General features: G+C 40.6%; 1 protein-coding gene across 1 annotated transcript in view; it reads left to right on the top strand.

Moving 5' to 3' along the window:
• The first annotated feature begins 798 nt into the window (after window positions 1–798).
• CALCR (calcitonin receptor) overlaps window positions 799–22,099 on the top strand; it is a 157,684-nt gene continuing 136,383 nt past the window's right edge. The window contains exon 1 of the mRNA XM_069006840.1: window positions 799–875. The gene's annotated coding sequence lies outside the window, so the exon portion shown is untranslated. The remainder of the gene's footprint in view (window positions 876–22,099) is intronic.

The raw sequence follows: 22,099 nt of genomic DNA, 5'->3' as shown, positions 1-22,099 counted from the left end.
GGAGTAGCGCCCCACCCGCCCAGGTGCCGGATCGCAAGGGTCCCACGCTCCACGCCCTGCATTCCCCCGGCATTCCTTTCCGAAAGATGCCCGCGATGAAACCTCAACGCTGGCTCGGGTCTGGAGACCGTCTCCTCCAAGAGGAGGAGGAAGAGGAGGACGTGAGGTCCCCGGCCGGGCCTCTGACACCGCAGGGTCCGAGCTCCTGCGGGGCGACGCACCCTCGCTGCGGACAGAGCGCGGCCGACGGCGGACCGGGAACTCCCGGCCCCGCACGGAAAGGACCGCCGGGACAAAGGGCAGTCGGCCGCGCTGCCGCCTCCGCCTGCCCCGCGGGGACGAGGGGCGTGGGGGACGCGCCCCCGCCCCTGGGCCGGGTGTCCCTCGGCCCCGCGCAGCGGGACCGCCGTTCCTCAGGCGCTGCGCGGCCCCGGCTCCCCGCCGCCCCCGCAGCGCCGGCTCCGGCACGGCCGCCCCGCCGGCAGCAGCGCCGGGAGCCGCGGGGAGGCGGGGGCGGGGGAGGCGCTGCCGCCGCCGCCGGGCGGGCTCCGGCCGCCCCGCACCGACGTCGGCGCGAAGCCCCGCCGCGCCCGGGGTGGAGCGGGGGCTGGGCGCGTCGCGGGAGAGAGGAGGCAGATGCTTCCCGAGGCGCAGCCCCGCCGGAGGGGCTCGACCCTGGCTAGTGCCTGTCCGCCCCCTCCGGGCCGCGGGAACCCACCGGGTGGGTGTCGGGGAGCGGGCAGCGCCATGCGCCGCTCCGAGGAGTGAAGGGACGTCCGGGCTGCTCCGGTGCGGGCGCGGAGCCGCCGCGGAGGTGGCCCGAGGTGACGGGAGGCCGGGAGAGGTGCCGCGCCAGCGCCGGTAGCGCTGCCACCGTAAGTCCCGGCAACTTCGCCGCCTGCCCTTCCCCACCCGCCGCCTCCGGGACAGCGAAACCGCGGGGCAGGAGGGGCGGGAGAGGCGCCGGGTCCAGCGAACCCGCGGGGCAGGCAGGGAGCGGGGTACCGGGGGAACACAGCCCCTGGCTGGCAGTGCACCCAAAAACAGGGGGGAAAGAGGGACTGGGTTGTAGGAGCTCCGACCCGCTGCGACGGCGTGTGCGGTGCACCCCGGGGCAAGGGGCGAGGGGCGGCCGGCCGCCGCTGCCCGGCGCCGGCGGTCGGGGCGCAGCGCGGGGACGGGGCACGGTGGACCCCGGAGTTTCCACTGCAGTTTCTGCACTGGCGAGCAGGTCGCTGCCGGTACCGTATTGTACAGAGAGCAGCCACTCTCCGTACTGGAAGTACAGGGCGATTAAATGACACCTGAGTCACTAGTTCGTGCTCCTCAGGCATATCAGATATCATTTCCATGTTTTCATCTGCTGGACCGATATCTGTACTTACTTTGGCGTTTCACACCACAAATGTAATAAACAACATTAGTAGGTTGCAGAATATTGCCATTGATGACGGTAGATTGATGTATGAGGCTATTTACTTGATGTGTCCAAGTACAATATAGTACCTGCCAATTTTGTCTTTAAACTGCTATATTAATTTCATTTCTTGAGCGTTTTTTTTGACAAGGTTAATGTAGTTGACAATTATGCAAAGGAAAGAGGAAACCTTCTGGTTTATTTTAGTAACAGAATGGCAATTGTAGCTGAAATGATGAATGAAAAAATCATTCATAAGAAGAGTAAATAGAAAGATGTGTATCCTAAGACCTCTTGAAGTGAATGTTGTCGATATGTAACAGATGTCTTCCTGCCAAGCTTTTACATACACTGGCTCACTTGAACTTAAGGGTAATGTGGTGTGTGATATTCTTCTCAGGACTGTGCACTTTAGAGTTAAGTAGTCTGATTAGAGGGAGTTTAGAATGAATTAAACGAGGCATCACATTATAATGCCTTTGCTTTTTTATAGGCACTGAATGAAATTAAGGTCTTGCTTCTTCTCCTTTTCCTCTTCAGTGGTTGAAGGATGATATTGTGGGGGGAACCCTTGTATTTGGTCAGTGAAAGGGTCCCTATGCTGCTCTAGGGCTGTGTGTATCACGTCTGCCCAGAATAACATTTCTGTGCTACCAACAGTTCAAAGTGCAGGTGGTATTGAGCTGAACAGGAAATTTAATTCACCACTCAGAATCCTAGGCATAATTGTCAAGTAGGTAAATTAAATACAGGAGAGCTAATACTTCATTTTAATTTCTTCAGACATATGACAACCTTTACCCGTAGGCAACTTTTGCTGAGCTATCCCTCTGATGCTTACTGTGGCTGTCATATGCTAGCTGGGATGAAATAGTTTTAAATTAATTAGAATACTGTGTTTCTGTACCTACTGGCATGTATTAGAGTATGAAAAACCTAGAAATCTTGAGTAGATGTTGGTCCTGTTAAGATCAATGGCAAAATCCCAATTAACCCCTTCAAAGGGTGGGTTTCACTGTAGGTCTTCATTATAATGTATAGTGAGTGCCAGCCAAATTTAGTTAGAAATTCAAGTGGCAATGTTTAAATTTCACTGGTGATGGCACTTCAAACTACTCTACATAGTACTGCTTTAGAATCATGGATAAGAGCCACATAGGTCTTAATACTTGTTTAAAAAAAAATATAGAATAAACTGTATTGCGCTTTCAAGAGGAGTAGGCAGTTCAGATTTGTCTTACACTCCGATTTTTATGTTTCATCAGACTCGATCACTCAATCATAAAAAAGTTGGATTGCAGTTTGCATGTGCACCACATTTTAACCGAGATATTCTGGCAGCACAGGGATGTTTTCTGATTATGTTGTTTGTGGCAAAGAAGTAAACTGCTAAATATTTGACTTACTATAAAAATGTCAGCAAACAACTGAGCCATGTTACAGTTTAGTTCTCTGCAGTTCATAGGCTTTGTTGGGAGATGAATGAACAGAAGCATCTTTTCTAAAAACCTTGTTGAAATATTAATGAATAATGTGTTCACAAACATTAGCTTAATAAACTGACAGAATCTAGTTTAGCAAACCTTTTTCTTTGCTTGTCTACAGCTGAATGGTTTTGAAAAGCATCTAAAAAAGTTGAGAATTTTCATTAAAGATGAAAACAATGTTCTACAGAGGGTTTGCTGAATTATTTTTATTTCAGGTCTCTTCTAGATCAAGATAAAATGAAACAATGTTTAAAACATAGCCAGTTAATTTTAAATCTGTATATGTGGACCTATAAGAAGCTACATGCAAGTCCCATTACATAATAATATTGGCATGACCAACATAGCTGCCAGTAATTCCTACTAGTTTTGTATAAGTGAAAATGGAGGAAGAGACAGTGTATCGTGACTCAAAGTTCCTTAAAAATCAGTAGATAAAAAAAAAATACTCTTCTATGCTTATTTTAAAAATAATACATGCAAATAGAAGTTTTGGGAAAATAAGCAACTAAATAATTGAGCTTTACTTGACAGAAAGTTATGCTAGCAAATACCATGAAATTCAGTTTTGAAAGTGATAATTGGTTCTGCATATTAGTAAGCTGGTAAACTCAGTTTTGTTTTATTTCTGGTAATAAATGTTAGGGCCCTAACTGTTGCCATTGCAGTCAATATTGAAACTCATATTAATGCCAGCACAGATCTTACCTTGGCCTTTCAGGAGCGACGCTGTTATGCGCTGAGCACTTTCAACCATTGTTTGTGTTAGAGTGGCATCCAGTCAGGTCCCTACCTAGAACTGCAAACACAGAGTTAAATTCACTCCCTTGAAAATTTTGCAGTGTAAATAGTCATGAAGGTCTAAGACATCTAGCTGAAGGCCAGATCATGATCTCAGTCTGAAACATGAATACTCTGTACCTCACAATGGTAGAATGAACACCTTTTAACAGGATTGAATGTTAGTTTATTCTTTGATAAAGGTATCCAGAAATGAATGACCAATGCCTTAAGGTTGTATGTTATTTTCCTCTGATCTCATTTTCTTCAGTATTAATCTCCATATTTACTAGCATTGGCCTTCCATAGAACAGCACATAATTACACATTGTTTGATATTGGGTTTTGCTCAATTTCTATTTGATAGTGCTTTTAGTCACTTCAATGGAGTGCATTACTTAGTAACTTAAGTGAAGAGACACACTGAATTGCTCATGTGACGAACTGCCTAATATAAGATAACAATGGCAGAGGTAATTGGCCACATCTCATTTAAGAAGGAGCACTGCTAACAACATTGGGCTTGATAGTCACCTGGAAGTTACATCTGGAAAATACGTGTTTCCTGCCAAGTGTAGTTACAGCCATGTTTCAGCTGGACACCTTTTTAGTCAAGGTGGTATCCATAAGATACCACAGGAATCCTTCAGGCCATCTTCTGAACAAACCAAGGCTATGGTCTTGCCTTACCAGAGAGCCTGTGAGCTGTTCCATTGGCTCCATGCTTTTGAGGCGGCTCTCAGCTGGGGAGAGTGGGAAGGACCTGGGGGTGGTAGTTGCCCTCTGGCAGTGAGCTCCTTTTGACTCTTTGTGCTGCTTTGTATGGATGTATGCAAAGATTTACCACTAAACCAAGGAAGTACCAGAAATTTGGGTGTTCAGCCATAAGAAGAAAGTGGAGTCATTGGTCATAGTTGACAGAGAATAGCACTGGGAACAAGAGTAGATACAAAGCACATCAGAGGTATGCTGCCATATGTTTTTCCATGGTTCCCAAAATGCCTTCTGAATTAGGGTCATATGGTAGACAGGAGAACTAGAACTGGTTTTAGCAGGTTACATACTGAAGAGTAGTCCTGAAAGGTGGCTTTCCACAAGGATCAGATTAACCCGTGCACCAGAGACCAAGGGAACCTAGTGGGGAGGAGGACTCCTGGGTCCAGGAGGTGGACTGATGGGGCAGTACTAATTTTCTTACTGGTAGATATTGTACACAAAACCAACAGAAAAATGCAGTTCATGTAGGTGCATCTTATCTACTGCATCTCAACATGATGGCCATACTCCTTTTTCCACAGTAACTGTGTGGGGTTCAGGAAAGGTAACATGCAGTGGCATCTGGACCCTGGCTTTTTTGTCATTTATGATATAGAAGACCTGACAAGGATTTGGCAGAAATAGCTGTTCTCACCACACTCTTAGGAGTGTTGTTTCTTTTTTTAATAAGCATGCATTTCTGTATAATATGTCACATTTCAGTATTGCAGTTTTATGTGACACTGTTTAGCAAATAACTTCTTATTTGGTCGTATCCAGCAGTGTATATAAGAACCAAATCACTTTGCCTGTGGTTTTTGATGAATAACGTTAACTATTGCCAAGAGATAGATGAATAATACATTTGATAAATTCTGCAGAATTTCTAAATCTATGGTTTCACTGTATTTTATTCAAGATAGCTCTAGTGGTTTGTACTTTTAAGGAGCATTAAGACAGGATGTAAACTTGTTGGTGGCTTTGACATGTTTATTTTGTGATGTCCTCATTACTTTGGGGTAAAGCAGGGGTTATAAAATTGCTATTATTCAAAAGGAGGTGTTTCAAATGCCTTTCTCTTCCTGGGTGCTCTACAAAGTGACTAACTGCCCCTCCACAATTAGAAAAAAAAGATTTTTATTCTGGTTACTTCTTCTAGAAATTAAACAGTCTGCAGGCAATGCCAAGTGAGTTTACAGACATATTTGGAGGTTGCTTGAGTCAAGATGAATTGTGCCTTATCTTCAGTCTTCTCAGAATTAAGCTGACAATTTAAAATATCTCTTTTAAATATATTAAATGCCTCTGAAAATGTAGTATTGCCATTACAGAGATGTCAAAGCTTCATGATTAAGACTGTGCTGAGGTATACTTGTTAAACTGAACTTCTGTTTTACCTTTTATTAGTGACTGGAATGAGACTCCACATTTGGCACAGTGTCCCTTCAAAGGTCAACTACATTTTCTGCTTGTGTTTTTTAATAATGAAATATTTACTTGCTTTTCAATGCTCACATAACAAAAACTGCTGTAATTCATGGCACTGTTTAGAGCTCAATGAAAGAGAGAGAAAGGTAACCAAAGACTTAATAAATTCATGGAGTGAATTAGCCACTTCTGTTTCTCTCAGGCAGCGCTGAGGCATACTCTAACATCAGAAAGCTCAAGTGACTGTAGCATCTAAGCTATGATGTATGCAGATGGATGACTCCATTTTCAGTCTTGATTTTCCTCCAGCTGATATCAGCAGTGAGTGTTAACTGCTTAGAAAAATCACGGGTAGCTCTGCAGTTGTATTTTGTTTGTATCTTTATCTTCCCTACAAGTTTTGTGTGCCAGAGCAGTTCTATAGCAAATCTAGATATCATGATTAAAGTGAATCATAGAATACCAGGTTGGAGAGAACCTCAACATGAGCTGGCGATGTTCTCTGCAGCCCAGAAAGCCAGACATGTCCTGGGCTGCACAGAAAGCAGCGTGACCAACAGGTCAAGGGAGGTGATTCTCCCACTCTGTCCTGCTCTTGTGAGACCCCACGTGCAGTGCTGCATCCAGCTCTTGGACCACCAACACAAGAAGGATGTGAACCTGTTGGAGCTGTTATGGAGGAGGGATGTGAAGTTGATCAGAGGTCTGGAACATCTCTGCCATGAAGATAGACTGAGAGTTGGGACTGTTCAGCCTGGAAAAGAGAAAGCTCCAGGGAGACCTTATAGCCACCCTCCAGTACCTAAAACAGGTCCAGTACCTAAAACAAGAGGGCTGGAGACTGACATTTTACAAGGGCGTGTAGTGATAGGACAAAGGGGAATGGCTTTAAACTGAAAAAGGGCATGTTTAGATTGTGTAACAGGAAAAAACTTTATGATGAGGGTGGTGAGAAACTAAAGCAGGCTGCCCAGAGAAGTTGTGGGTGCTGCATACTTGGAAGTGCTCGAGACCATGCTAGATATGGTTTGTGATCTGTGAAGAAGCAACATGAGCCCTAAAAATGATTTTTCTGTTTAAATTTGCCCCCACTGGTAATGGGGGTAAACTGACAAACTGGTGATGTTTTACACTTCCTTCAGTACGGCATCTCTTTATGTCTCACTTTATTTTGCACAAGCTACATTCTTTTGAGCAGACCTATCACCATTTGATTTTTTCCAACTTTATTTTTTGATTGCTGTCTCTATTCACATAATCTTAGTGACCTGTAGCCTTAGTCTGTAGCCTGTGTTCTGTAGTCTTAATTACCTGTGCTGCGCAGGTGCTTCATCACTAGGCCCTTCTCTTGCATTGCACTCCCTTTTCACTGTTGAAAAGTGATGGTATAATTTGCCTTATGCCAGCTAACAAGCAGATGTAAGCATGTCTTAATGGAAAAGTATGATTCTTCATGCAAGAGGTATGAATGCTGTCCCATGAAGTTACAGTTCTTTTTATGTTATGGACTGTCAACATCCACCGGATTAAAATGAAGACCAAAAGATGTTAAATGATCATTCTATTGTTGTGATAGTCTCTTTCCAGACTATACTATGCAGCCTGAAACAGGGTGAGCATTTCATACTCTTAAACATGCTGTGTGCAATCTCATCCAGCCTTGAATATTGAAGGACAGGAGATAGAGGATGCTCACACCTTCACTACTCAGACTGCTGAGAGAAACTTTCTGAAGTTTCTTGGATTTGGTAAAAAAAGGTGTCTAAGACTGATGAATGTCCTCATATGACTAAAAGTTGGATCCGTCTTGATAAGAACTCCTGTTCTCACCAGTCAATCCAGCACCTAATGGGATCTTCATTTTCTTCTATCTGCAAAACCATACAGAAGGAGAACAGAAGGTTTACTGCTGTTATCCTCAGCTGTGCTGTTGCTGCAGAGGTGGAAACACTATCAGGACTGAAGGGTATGGGATGCAGAAATTGCATCAAATAACACAAAATTTAAAGAATGAAATGTTTTGGAGGAAAGGGAAAACTCAGAAGGACGAGGTGTTTTGAATGCTATATGCACCTGAGCATTTAGTGGTAGAGATGAGCTGGGAAGTTATCCTACGAAATGCCTCATTAACCAATAGACAGGTCTGTCCTCCATTTACCCATATTGCATCAGGGGAAATTCCATTTACATTTCAGAGGGCAGTTTAGTCAAACTAGCTTAGAGAATCTCTGGTAAATCTTTGGCTTTGCTTGAGTGTTTAAGAACATTGAGAAACTGAAAGAGTAACCCATAGGCAGCTGATCACGGGCTCCTGACTGTGCAGAGTTGTAGTGCTTGGAGTTTAGCAAGTCTTTTAAGCCCTGGTCTTGATTAAAACTCAGTGATGGGGAACAAATTGTGTGAGTGGAGACTTCCTTTAATGTTCTAGGGATCATTTCCACTACTACAGACTGCTGAAGGGCCTGACTTTTAAGCCTTTGAGCTGTTTTTTGTTACAATACAATGTTTTCTTCTGCGTTCAAATGTTGCCAAGAACATTTTGGGTTGAAGCAGGATCAAGTAATAAATAATAATCATTGTTACCATATGTTCTCACAGGTAAAGCAAACCCAATATTTTCTTGTCAGCTGTTTTTTCTTGCATTTTTTGGTTTTGTCTCAGGGTATTTGATAGTGTATGCTTCCTAAAGACTGGAGTAATTTCAGCACTGAAAAGAAAACAAGTATGTGTAGATTGATAAGTGCTTAAATGCCTGCTGACTTATTGGCAATCAGATCTGCAGTGTTTTGGAAGAAAAGTGTTTATCCCATCAAATGCCTGATGTAATCAGAGGTCATCACTGGAGAAGCCAGTAGGTAGTCACCCAATAAATTTATCACTTCTTTTTCGTCTGCTGCTCAGATTTACATGCAGAATAATAATCCAAGCCCACTCCAGCATTTTGTCATTGCTGTAACTGTTTGAGTTGTCTGCACAGTGACAGAAATACACAAATCTTTGTATTTAAACTAGCAGCCTCCCCTTTAACAAGAGGAAAAGAAGTGGGGCTTAATGGCCTATAGTGCGTGAGAAATGAGTATGATTAAGCCAGAAGGAGGTGTGTATGCACTGTGGGCAGAAAGGATCCTGAGGAACCTCAAAAACTAACTGAAGGTATCTCCATCCTCTTGCAAAATATTGGGACAGTGCTTTATTAGTCTCAAAGCCTATAATTTATCTACTTATGTAAATAACTTGCAATGTATGGTCAGTATATTATATACTACAATGGGGATCATCAAATGTTGCAGACATATCACACCACATCAAGGAACATATTTGATGAGAGGTTTCTTGAAGTGATGAATTATGTTTTTTTCAATTGATGTGTAATTCCACATGGAAAAACCACGAGTTTAATATTTAAAGACAGTTATTTATGCCAATTACTTTAGTGTATAATTTAAGAAATTGCATTTCAGAACTGATTTTACTGTTGAAAATGTTCAAATTTTTTTAAAGTGAAAATTAAACATATAAATTAATTACAGGATTTTAAAAATAAAATCTGGGTTTTACCATCATTATAAAAATACTTCCACAAGTGATCAAAATTTCAGTTATGTATAAAAAATTTTATATTAAATACTATTTTAATTTTTAAAATTTCACTGTAGTACAATAAGTGTCTTGAACTCAACAGCAGACATGGTTTGGACAGACAAGGATGCAACAGACTAGAGGAGATATTGGGAGAGAAAACAGCCCTATTCACAGTGCATAATTACTTTAAAAAAAAAAGTGTCTCTATCTTCAGTCTGTTGGACTTATTTGGAAAGTTTTAGCCAGATAATTTTCACGACCTCTGAAGATCTCCTCCAGTGCGTGATATATTGCTTTGCTTACGTTCGCAAGTTCTGGTCGCTCTTTTTGCCTGAGAAGTTCTTGTGCTACCATGTGGTGGAAAATGGACTTGGCAGTAGATGGCTTCTGAGTCAAGACTGAACCTTCTACATTTGTGTAAGAACACACCCACACATGTACAGCCCAGATCTTCTAGAGCTTTTGTCTGCAGGCGCAGTTTTGAGGTAGCATAAGCCAGTTTGTGCTGCCTAAGACAGAGCAGATGGAACACATCTAAAGTACAAAAGAGAAGCAGGAAGAGGTATAAACAGTGTGGAAAAATGGAAATGGTTTCATACATGGAAGAGGCATGCTGGAATTAGGAGTTAGTACTGAGGACCAGTGGAGTTTGAGGCAGGAGTCATTTGAGAAGGACAGGCTTGAACAACATGTTGGATGCTCTGGGAGAAACTGATACCTGAACACCACTGACATTTCCATTTAGAGGCTACCCAGGGTAGGAGCTTGCAGGACATCAGAACATCAGGAGGAAGATGCATTGGAAGAGACAGAATTATCTTTCCCCTTCCCCACTATATATACTGGAGTCATGAAGCCAGGAAAATGAGAGAGTTAAGGGGAGAAACTGAAGGCCTGGAAAAGACATTTGAACTGCAGTGGCAGAAAGCTTGGCAGGGACTTCATCTGACTAGGAATTGTAAATGGTACTGAAAGAATGGAGAGTGGAAATAGGTGGGAAGAAACAGCTAATATCTGGGAGGAGAGAGGAGTACAACATAAAAAAAGTTTACAATGGAGAAGCTCAGAGTAGAAAGAGGCAATACCCTTGACAATGCACCAGTCATACATGACCTGCCAGAGTCTCACCCGTATTCTGCTGTCAGCCCACATCTGTGAAGATTTCTGGTGAGGAACTTTTGCAGCAGAGTTTAAAGGCTCTTTCATGAACCATTTTCACCATGTGTAGTTAAAACACTGGTATAATGATCTTAAGATAGTGGTATTTATTCTTCATGGGTTTATTGTGCCAAGCTTCAGTGGGTAGGGTACAGAAACTATCTGAAAAGCTTATTAACTTAAGCAGCTCTGTTTAGTTCAGGGCATTTAGTGTGTGGGCAGGGCTTGTGGACTGTGAGCCATGTACCAGTCTTTATGGCAATAATCTAAACCAAGCTCATAGACAGAAACTGGAGAAATTTTATGTTCCCCACAAGACAAAAGCAAGAAGCATAGACCTTTTGAAAGAAGAAAGCTTCATTTAATGCACAAGTTTGGTTGATGGAATATTTTTTTTCTTTTTGCTGGACTTCAGGCAAAGAATGAGGAAGATCCTGTTTCTCATATTCTTTTGTACAGAGAAATGCGAAGATTTATAGATGTCTATAAGGCAAAAGTTCTGAAGCTGACAGAAGAAATGTGGATAGACAGTTGGAGCAATTTGAAGTACGTGGTTTCAGAGAGAGAAGTTCTCTGTTGAGCAAAGAAATCTTAGGAAAGCGGAGTACCTACTGAGTCCTTTGGTGTGAGTGAATCAGCCAGCTGAAACTAATTATAAAATGACTGGTTTTGCTGAGGAGAGGTGAAAATGAAATAAAAATATGTATGTTAGTGGAGGAGACTTGAATATCCTAGAATACCACTAGAATATCCAGAGAAGATACAGATCAGATGAGAGGGCATTTCAGTAGTGGTGATGACATGTAGATGATAAAATGTGGGTCAGTCATCATTTGTGTGCACAGTCCCAGAGAAGCACCAGCCACAGTTCACATTAGAAGCATGCTCCAGAGCCACAAACCCAGCAAGTTGCCAGTGAGCATGGAAGTATCATAAAATGAAAAATGAAAAGCAGGTGTTTAAGAATATGTATGCTAAATACTGCAAAGCAAACTGAGGAGATCAAAGGTGAAAAGTGTGCAGCTGAAGAATGTCACTGGGGAAAGCAGCCAGCAGCAGTGTTTCTGTTAAAAAAGGGATATAGTGGTGAAACATACATCTTTTCAAATAAATTAAGAAAAAATAGCTATAAAAATGAGCATCAGTATTGGGGTACAAGTTTTGGGACTGATTTCAGGAAAAATTGAAACTGTGGCACAAAAAATGGCTAGTAGTATACAAGAACATTTATTCTATGCAGATAAAAGTCCAAAGATGCAAGTAAACCTCCAGATATCTCTATAATATACACTCCTGCAGAAATAATTTTGCATGTAAAGTTTAGCTATACATTAAATTTGATAAATACATTAAAAGCAGTGAAAACTGGAAAAGAATATGTAGCCTGGCAGGCCTGTGTAATACTAAGTTTATGAGTGGGTTTGAAGAGAGAGGATGTCAACTGCTTGCTGCAGAATCTACCTAGAAGGCGGTACCAGAAGTGCACTGCACTGTGAGAGCTATTTCCACTGCGAGCCCCTTGGCAATAAAGATGTTGATTAGAAAAGTGAAGAAGCCATGGGAAGAGGTGCACTTGATGATGGCAGTGGAGAGGAAAGATGATAGAGTATTCCATGTGTGCATAGATATTAAAGATCTTTAAGGTGATGAATCAAGAACAAATCAACACAAGAACAATCATGCAATGAGACAGAAACAAAACAATCCACTCATGCTAAATGTCATCACTTTCAGGCCTTCACTAACAACCAAATTCATTATGTTAGATGCACGGTTTGATACTGGAAAGTCAGATAGGACAAGGAGAGTGGCTAATTAGTGCTTTCCAACACTTTATCCAGAAGGCACTGTTTCAGAAAATCTGCTGGCAAATTGTCTGCACAAGATATATTGAAGGAGAAAGGTCTTGAAATAACAGAATGTCTCACACTCTTACCAGAGTGAATGTCACTAAAATCCAATCGTGTTAATCACATGATAGTGGGAGCATTTTGAAATCACAGTCAGATCTTAATCATTAGCAAGTAGATGAGTGGTAACAGTAGAGCACTGGAACAGATTTCCCAGAGAAACTGTGGAATTCCCATCCTTGGGAGATTCAATCTAGCCTGGATATGTCCCTGAATAAGTAGATCTATCTTTGAAGTTAGCCCTGCTTTGAGCAGGGGGCTTACTAAATAATCTCCAGAGGTCCTTTACAGCCAATTTTATTCTATGACTCAGGGAATTACTGTGGTCTCAAAAGGAGGCATCCAGGCATGTCCAAAAATGGAAGAAAGGAAAAGAGCTGAAAGCACTGATCTTCCCAAAGGAAATTAAACTCAGAGTAGGGTCAGCAACTCACCTGCTAAACAGCAGAAATTATTTCATCTCTGTAAGAACTTGAAGGAGGAACAGGCTTTTGTGTGCAATTCAGAAATGGCCTAGGAAATTTAGAAGAGACACAGTTTACCTTGAAATAAAAGGCAACATTCCATGGGAAAACACCTCTACAGGATGTGCTGCAGGAGCTGTGGACATTGTAATGGTGATGTACATTTATGCAACATTCACAAAACCAGAATTCACTGTCAGCTATCTTTTAAATGTTTTTCCTTCCATGTCTTGGATATTGCTTCTATATCCTTCATGTGTATGATATGCTGAGCTACTGAAAGCAGGTAGTAAGTTTTAAAAGTCTTTGGTTAAGGAAAAAAATGCCAACCCATCAATGCTGCACTGGCTCCTCATCTGTGGAATCACGATAATGCTATCTCACCAAACAGCAGTAGTTTGGAGGTTAATTATTTGTCAGTGAAGCATTTATACTGCAGTAATGAGCACCAAGGAAAAAGCCATGTAAAAAAATGAATAAATCTGTTTACCATGAAAGGTTTTATGTATGTACAATAAATGAAATCCACTGACTACCAGTGATAAAGTACTGAATCACTTTTCAGCAAGTGGGCACTGTTCATCCTTAAAAACCCAGGGAAGGATTCCAAGGGAGAAGGAAGTGTGAGGACTAGCAATTAAAACTGTAGTAACTATTCCCAAAAAGGCTAAATAAGGGTTATGCTAGTAGTTTCTAACTTTGGAATTACCTTTATAATCTGGGGAGGCTTTAATTATGACTTTATTACATGAATTTGGTTTTATTAATTTGATTCCAAATGACCTTATATGACATAGGGACACAAGTGATTTACAAACAGAGGAAAGGGCCAAGTTTTTCTTTAGAAGATCTTTTAACACCATTGAACTCAGAGTCTTTGGTTAAAAATTTCATCCATTAGTAAAAGCAAAGGTGGAAAGTAAAAACAATGAAGAAATTTAAGTGCCTTAGACTGCAGAAACAACAACAACAACAACACAAAAAAACCAAACACCAGAAAGCTAACGCTGTTATACTTGGAATACTGTTGAGAGCTAATGTTAAGGTGATCTTAATGCTGCTGAATAAAGCTCATCATTCTTCAGGGAGCTGGCAGCCTGACAGTCAGTCTGTTAGCATTCAGGTTTAATGCTAGTCCATGAAGAACTCGCATTTTCTCTGTAGATCATTACCATTAGCCTGACAAAAGGGGTACAACTCTATTCTTCATACTTTGATTCCTTTTAAGGTATTTTTTTAAGAACAAGTTTTACACGCTGCGGGAGAAATGAAGTGGTGCTAGGACATGAGTTAGCTCCCGTAGCTGGAAGCACTGCCATCACTGTCAGAGAGACTGAAACATGTCAGGGGCAGGTTTTTCTGTGATAGGAACTAATATAAGATGTGATCTGCTATTCAAAGTAGTTAAAATATTGGATCCTGTAAAATATCTAAGATACTTGTTTACTATACTTAAGACACCTCTAGTATTCTCATAGCATTTCATACCTCTGTCAATGTCTATATATAAAAAGAGGAATATCAGACTGGTGAAATCCTGTTTGGTACGCTGAGTTCCTCAAAATCTGCTGAATCACAAAGCAATGGGATTATGTATGACAGAACTCCCAGTTAAAAGTAAAAAAAGAGAGGGAGACTTGGAGATCAGATCAGGTACCCATCCACACATTTTTTTGAGAGAGATCTAGTAGAAAACTGTCTTTTCTCTTCCTCTTTTTTGCTTTATTTGTACATGATTATTCCTGAGTAGTTTCTTCCTTCTTAATTCTCTTTGATATTTCAGGATGATCCTTGGGTATGGTCAAAGCTTGAGGGTGGAAAATTTGAGAAGACAGATTTGCTGTTCCTAAAATCAGTAATTTATATTTTTTCTTATAATTTAATAAAGCAGCATTTCACAAATTATTTTCTATAGTATCCTCATCCTAAGTGAACTTTTCAAGGCAAATAGAGCGAGTGAGAAGCACTGCCATACAGACAGGAAAAATGTAGTACTTCTTGAGTATACAAGCTGACTTGTGTGATGCGACTTTTCTCAAGAGGAGAAAAAGGAAAATCTCTCTACATTTGTTTTTTTAGGTAGAACTAGGAGTTTCTGTGTCTAGGAGATGCACTCTTAAAGTATGGTCTGTGTGCATGATTCAATGCCTGTCACGTTGAAACAAGGCCCCTATCCCATCTGCTTACAGACCTTATTTTGCCATTCTGCTTAGAGCCAGTCTGGTTGGCTAATAATTAAAGAAACCGTCTCTTTTGCATTTTTCTTCCCATAGTTTCTGCTACCCTTGGGCAGAACTCTTTATTCAGGGATTGTGAAACAGTGAAAAATGGGTATTTCCATAAATAAGTCATAATCACTTGAATCACTAGCCTGAATTCATGCATTTAAGTCAGTGCTTGTGCAGACTGGAATCAGAGCATCTGTCTTTTTATGCCTGGAAGTAAATGGTAAAATACAATAAAAATACTTGACAAAGTTAATCTGGGTGTCTAGTGAGGAGACTGGACTGATCCCAGGTACTCCTAGTATGGATGCTGTGTGTGGTGGCCTTAGAAAGTGTAATCTCGGGAAGTTAGATGCCAGCACCCCTTTCACCTTTCCTGGCTAGCAGACATGTGGGACAGGGGTTTGCCTGGTGCAGCAGTGCAGCTCCAAGCCGTGCTGGTGGGGGCCAGACTGACATTGCAGACTGATGATCCCGCTCTCCACTTGCTGTCTCAGGCTGCCTCAGTGCCGCTCTCGGACGGGCACGCACACGTACCTGCGCTCAAACCTGCCACCAGTGTGATGCCTTGTCCCTCCACTGTGCAGATATGCTCTGAGATTCTTGTAACACAGTTTTTCCTTTTGAGAATCACAGGCATGAAAGCTCTGTGAACACGGATTTAAAGAGTGGTCTTGACTTGCTGACATCCAGGTGCTGGTTAGGCTCGGATTGCTGTGCTGTGGTAGTAGGAGTGAACTAGTAAAAAATTATAGAGCTACCATGGAGTGCAAAGTTAGAACAAGGTAAGTAGGCACACCCTAGTTTGGGTGAGAAGAAGGAACTGTGTGTTGATGGATAAAAAGCACATCTGTACTGTTACCACATCAGATACTGCACCAAATACTTCTTCCAATTCCAAAAAGAGGATAGTCTAAGAAGGCGTATTGATACTTCTTTTAAAACTATGTAAACCAACACTGTGACCCCTTGTACATCACACTGTTGTTATATTAAAGCCTTAACCCTTACTTGAAAAGGGTTGATTCATATGAAGTCCTTTTTGTACTGCCAATGTAGCAAACAATGAACATAGTGAAAATGAGAATAGGATCCAATGCGAAGACTTACAATCTATTTATATAATTAATATTACTTTGTATTAATCTGTTAGTGAAAAGGAATCTGGATAAGGTAGGAATAAATGCAATCCATGTTTGTTTCAAAGTCTTTTAACTCTGCTATAATAGAATAAATTGGTCTGAGTGGTAAATAAGAACGTGTCCCTCTGTTTTCTTTGTACTCTGTAACAAGACATGGGCAAGAGCTACACACTTTTCTGAAAGTTTATGTTTAATGGAGACTATGCACTCATTCCAGTTCTGAGGATTTTTCTGGTATCTTGCACTCCACAATTGGAAGGGATGTTAGACATAAATATACCTGACAATTTCCTGCTAGAAAGCAATACTGTAAATAACAAGGAGACCTGATAGTTGAAGCAGAATATAGTGGCTGAACAATTAAATAACAGGGCTGAAATAATCTCACAAACTCAGGAAATATAAACTCAAAGCTGAAACTTCTTTTTAACTTTTCTTTTTGACCACATCAAGCAGAGCCTAAAGCACAGCCTGATTTTCCCCTAAAACATGATATGAATTCCATCATGTTTGCTTGTGTGCATCTCTGCATATGTGTGCATATATTGCATATTTTAATTGTTTTCAGTGGAAAGCCTTGACAGTACCTGTTAGTCTAATGAAGGAGAACAGGAAAAAATGGTAAACAGATTGCTAAGATGCAGCCCTCTCATCAGGAGTAGAAGCACCACGAGGGGAAGATTTAATAGGAAAATAGAAAGAATAAATGTTCATGAAACATGGTTATTGCTGCTGCTACTACTACAAGATAACAAAAGAGGCATTAGAAAGCTCTCAGAAAAGAAATAAAACTCTGAGCTTATGGGAAACCCCGAGCTTAAAGAGCACCAAGAGGTATTAATTTTTAATTTTCTTATGCCGGTTTTAGAGAGCTACCCTATAAAGCAGCCTTTTTCATTTTTCTCAGATCTACTTCACCTACCTCTCCAGGACTCTTGCTGGAGGTTGATGCGGTGCCCGGTAGGTGGCATCCTTTTAACACACTGCTGGTATGAGTTGGTTTGGGCTTTTGTAATTTTTTTTTTTTTTTTTTTTTTTAGTTAAAAGCATTTTTTCTGCAGAATTTAAATGGATTATCACAGAATTGGCACATGCAGAAGTTATATTGTTGTGAGGACTTTTATTCAAGGCTTGCATATTTGGCATTCCCAAGCTTCAAAAAAATCTTTATTTAGGAATCTAAATGGAAGAGAGAGAAAGAGAAATTGTTTTCCCTCATTGGTTCAGGGCAAGTTTCTGAGGGAGTTTACAAAGGGCTACATGTTCCCATTACCTACTGAAATCTGTGTTTTCTGACTTAAGGACTCTGGTCTAAATTAAATACTCGTTTTCAGAACATGGTGATTAGGATATCGTATTTGCATTTGAGCAATTGTTGTTTGAAATTGTGACATCTTACCACCTGCATTTAATTTGCCTCTGTTACATCTTGTTCATTTTTGAAGTGTATTCATTTTTTTCTTCCTAAGAAATAATCCTCATGATAGCTGGGGAAGTCTGTGTTATTACAAACCCATCTCTGCTTCAGTGTTTGCACACAGTTCTACATATGAACGATATCATGGGATGTAGTTTGAACAGGCACATGCTTCAGTCTGTTAGTGTTTGGCACAGGACATCACTATCAGGTGCCAGCTATCCATTCAGTTAAAGCAGTGCCCCCTCTGAAAGCACTCAGATAATTCACAGGCTGATTGCAGGTGGAAAACAAATCTGCCTAGCATGTTTAAGAATGTGTAGTGGATAAGGATGTTGAGCAGCCAGGGATATCTGGGGATGTCTTGAGAAAGTATTTCCAAAAAGCTGTTCTTCAATTCAAACTTCATCTCCTGGTCTGCTTGAAGGCTCACCTGGCTTGGAGGAGAAAAGAAGCAGAAGTTTATTGTGTCTGGAAACAAGATCAAAAAAAATTTCTCAGCCACTGTCTAATAAGACAGGATCTGAAATAAACATACATGGTAGCTGAACAAGTCTCACTAGTTCTGAAGCTGTCCTTGCACAGAATAGGATTGACAGATCTGTATCAAATGGAACATAGACAGCGGGGGCTTCCAAACATTTTTCTGCAATTTACTGCTCTGAGATTTGTGAATTACCATGGGGATAAAGATGTCATAGTGTCCTCTGCCTAGCTGCAATTGGTCTAGTTGTATCTCAAAGTCCTAGTACTGTAACAAATCAATTATCCTGTCAATTTGCCTCAGATTGACAGATCACTGAGAAGTGAAGTTTAAAAAAAGCAAGGTTGAGACACTGGCCTATTTTCATTTCTTCTGTTATTTGTTCTGAATATATATTTAACCCAAAATTGTGTTGAAGATGTTGTTTTAAGGGGAATACAGGTGTTTTTATATTCTCTATACATGTGCGCTCAGTGTTGCTCTTTTCACGTACACACCAATCAAAGAGTCCATCTCTGTAACTTCTTCCATCCCTGTCTACTTTGGCTGAGACGATCTATCCCAGGCAAAACTCCCCAAAAGACAAAAAGTAAAAAAAAATGATGTGGATTATTGCTGGTACATATATAAATAGAAACATTATTTCCAGAGCTAGAAAATTCCATTTAAAGTAAAAGTATGGGAAAACTTTTTTTGGTGCAATTGTCAAAAAGTAGTACCACATTAAATGAATATGCCAGAGGACTACAAGGATAACTTTCTAACCAAATGTGAAGTGCAAAGTCATCTTCCCAAGTCTGCAGACAGACTATCCCTGTTTATCTGCTGCCAACCACAACTTTCCCAGGTTGTACCAGACTGAAATTCACATGATAGGATCATACCCACCCTTCAGAGTGTAAGTGGCAGTGTATGAATCATGCCACTTTATAAAACTGCTTGGAAAAAGCTCAGAGGAGCTGAATTAGTAGGGTCAGGGGAAAGACCCCAGTAAATAAATTTTCAGGCCTGGATAGACTGATAAAATCTTCTGAAATAGGCAGGCTGCTGAAGGAAGTGAAAGGGCAAAATTCCTTCTTCCTTTGAACTGACAACAGGAATGGAGTTTCAATACTTGAGATAGACATGGGAGAGAGAGATAATAATGCAGAGAACACCCTGGGGCAGTGCTCTCTCAGATGTCACAGCACACACTCGCAGCAGAAAGAGATATTTGTCTCAGCCCTTGCACAATGATGTTCCCGATTTGCTTTAGTGACTCATCTTCATTGTTGGTGTTAAAGCAGTCGGTGTCTGGTAGCAAGGACTGCCTGTAATCATAACTCGAGCTGTGTGGAAATTGCTTAACAAGTCGGCAGCCTATTCAGTGTATCTGTCACAGCTTAATGTGCAGGCATGGAGAGCTGTGCTCACACAGCCCCCAGGGATGTTTCTCATCTTTGAATGTTGCAACTTGGTTCTAGATCTGGCTGAGAGGTGTGCAGAGCCCAACACTGCTGAGAAGGTACCTGAGGAGGGCCATATAGGGAAGTTTCTTTTCTTTCCAATAAAGGTACTCTTGACTGCTAATAAGTGGTCTGTAGGACAGACTCCCCACATATTTAAGCAAACTGAGGTCCAGTTTGAAGAAAGGAAGAATTACTGAATGCCTCAATGCAGAATTAATTATGTCAGATTCTATAGGGAACATTTATCCCTATATATTATTAAAGTTTCTTTAAAATAAACTATCATCTGTGTCAGAATAGTTGGAAACTACTCTTCAGGGCTCTTCAAACACCAAACCAAAACACTGTTCCCATCCCAGAAGATTTACTGCTAAGCCAAGAGGAAGATGTACTCAATGTGGATGGAAATGGAGATAGTTGGATGAGAGGCTGTAGTTAATAGCAACCTATTCAGTAATACTACAAGTTTATTTGGAGCACTTCTTTCATTGCAGATGTTTCAAAAAATGCAGCAAAGTTTAATTATATAGTTAGTTAATTACGAAATTATAGCAGGCACAGAGTGAAATTAGGATCTATAATCAGAAAGGGAAAGTTTTTTATAGATCAACTTTGAAAACAGAAGTGTGAGTAAAGCTGAGAGACAAGAGAGCAGGAAAAGAGACAGTAGAATGAGCCAAGCAGGCTTTTAACACAGCATTGTCCAGTATGAATAAAGAAGATATGGCACACATAGATATTAGATAGTAGAAGAAAACGTGGATTCAAAAGAAATGCTGATATTAAAAAAGAGAAAGTATGGAAGAGATCCAGAAGATAGATTGGAGCAAGTACATGGCAAGTTTGAAATTAATTTTTAAAAAAATTCAGAAAAGAATTGTATGTTGGTGAAGTTAAAAGAGAACGGATAAATAAGTATGAGTCTTCAAGTTGGCAAAAGTCTCTAGACAACTCAGTCCTGGAGCTTGAGTCTTGTAATGGGTTGCAATAAATAGCTGCACTGGATAAGCTGACCGAAAAAGAAACTGTGAAGGCCCTTTTATGTCTGCAGTCCAGCATATTTTCTTCTTACTTAACGGGTTTTCCTTTTATAGTTTTTGCTTGATGGTAATATTTCTTTAGATTACATCTGTATTTGGTGATCCCCCCGACAGGTTTGTGGCTGGATTGTTGTTTGGTTACACAGTAGATTACTTGGTTTGTTTCTATTTTGTTTGTTTGTAAATGTCCCCCAAATTTTTGCCCTATGTTATGTCCTTTAAAATATAAAACTTGTAAAAGAAAGCAAAATTCACGTGTGTAGTAGCTTCTGCTTTATAATTAGCATTTGATCCTGGTTTTGCTTTGGAACCTACTAACTCGAAGCACCTTTCAGTTGCTCGTCTTGTTACAGAAAACGGTGTGGTCTTGACTCACAGAAGAGAGTGACTGGTGGTGAAGTTGCAAAGCAATGCGTGGTTTGGAGAGGCAAATATTTGCTTGAGCAAGTGCATTTTTTTTTCATATTGCGACACAGTCTGGGTGTTCAATAATTATTGCGTACTATACCAACTTGGGTAGGTCATGCTCCTTTTTTAGGCATGATTTATGTGATTCCTGCTTACATACCTGGCTTGATATTTGAACATACCCTCAGGATCTAATTGTCCTTCAGCTGAAATCACCACTAAAACCAACACAGTTGTAACAGATCAGGCAAGTTCTTAATAATCCTGTGACATACCCAGAGTGGGTAATTCTGAGAAGAAATGATTGATATTATTCCTGATTTATCAATCAAGAATTAGACAAGGGCTAAGTTAACAAAAATAACTGAGCAGTTCAGAATGCAACTGTTCTGTCCCCATACTTTGTTTCATGTTTATCTATTAATTACATTTCCTGCAAATATCTCTGCCTACCAGATTGACAACACGTATGCAAAACACATTTAAAACCATTTCATCACAAACAGACAGATGCAATGAACTCATTTCTATGGAAATAATTCAATATTGCTATTGTTGCTTGCCTACCAACTGATCTGTAAAAATGTTTGTCCAAATTTAATAGCTTCTCATTTATTGAGAAATACTGAAAAATAAGAGTATAAAACACACGTAGGAGGTAATTGATTAAAAAATAAGCTTGGCTTTCTGTGAGATAATTGGTCTGACCTTAATTCGGAATAAAAAATTAGTAAGTCAGTCCTGGAAGGTAGCTCTTGTAAGGGAGAGAAGTATCAACTGTAAGACTAATAATTACATGTCTTGTGTGTTCAGTATTTCATCAATGCAAATCCACTAATCCTTCTGAAGGTGATCCTGCTCGCATTTGCAAATGTAATTCAAAAACCTTTGCCTTGAATATAATGATCTGCCTGGAAAAACGCAAACAAGTAAACCAACCCTAAATCTATTCC

The sequence above is a fragment of the Aphelocoma coerulescens genome, chromosome 2, assembly GCF_041296385.1.
Source record: "Aphelocoma coerulescens isolate FSJ_1873_10779 chromosome 2, UR_Acoe_1.0, whole genome shotgun sequence".
Classification (NCBI taxonomy): Eukaryota; Metazoa; Chordata; class Aves; order Passeriformes; family Corvidae; genus Aphelocoma; species Aphelocoma coerulescens.
This window is presented reverse-complemented; position numbering and strand designations above follow the sequence as displayed.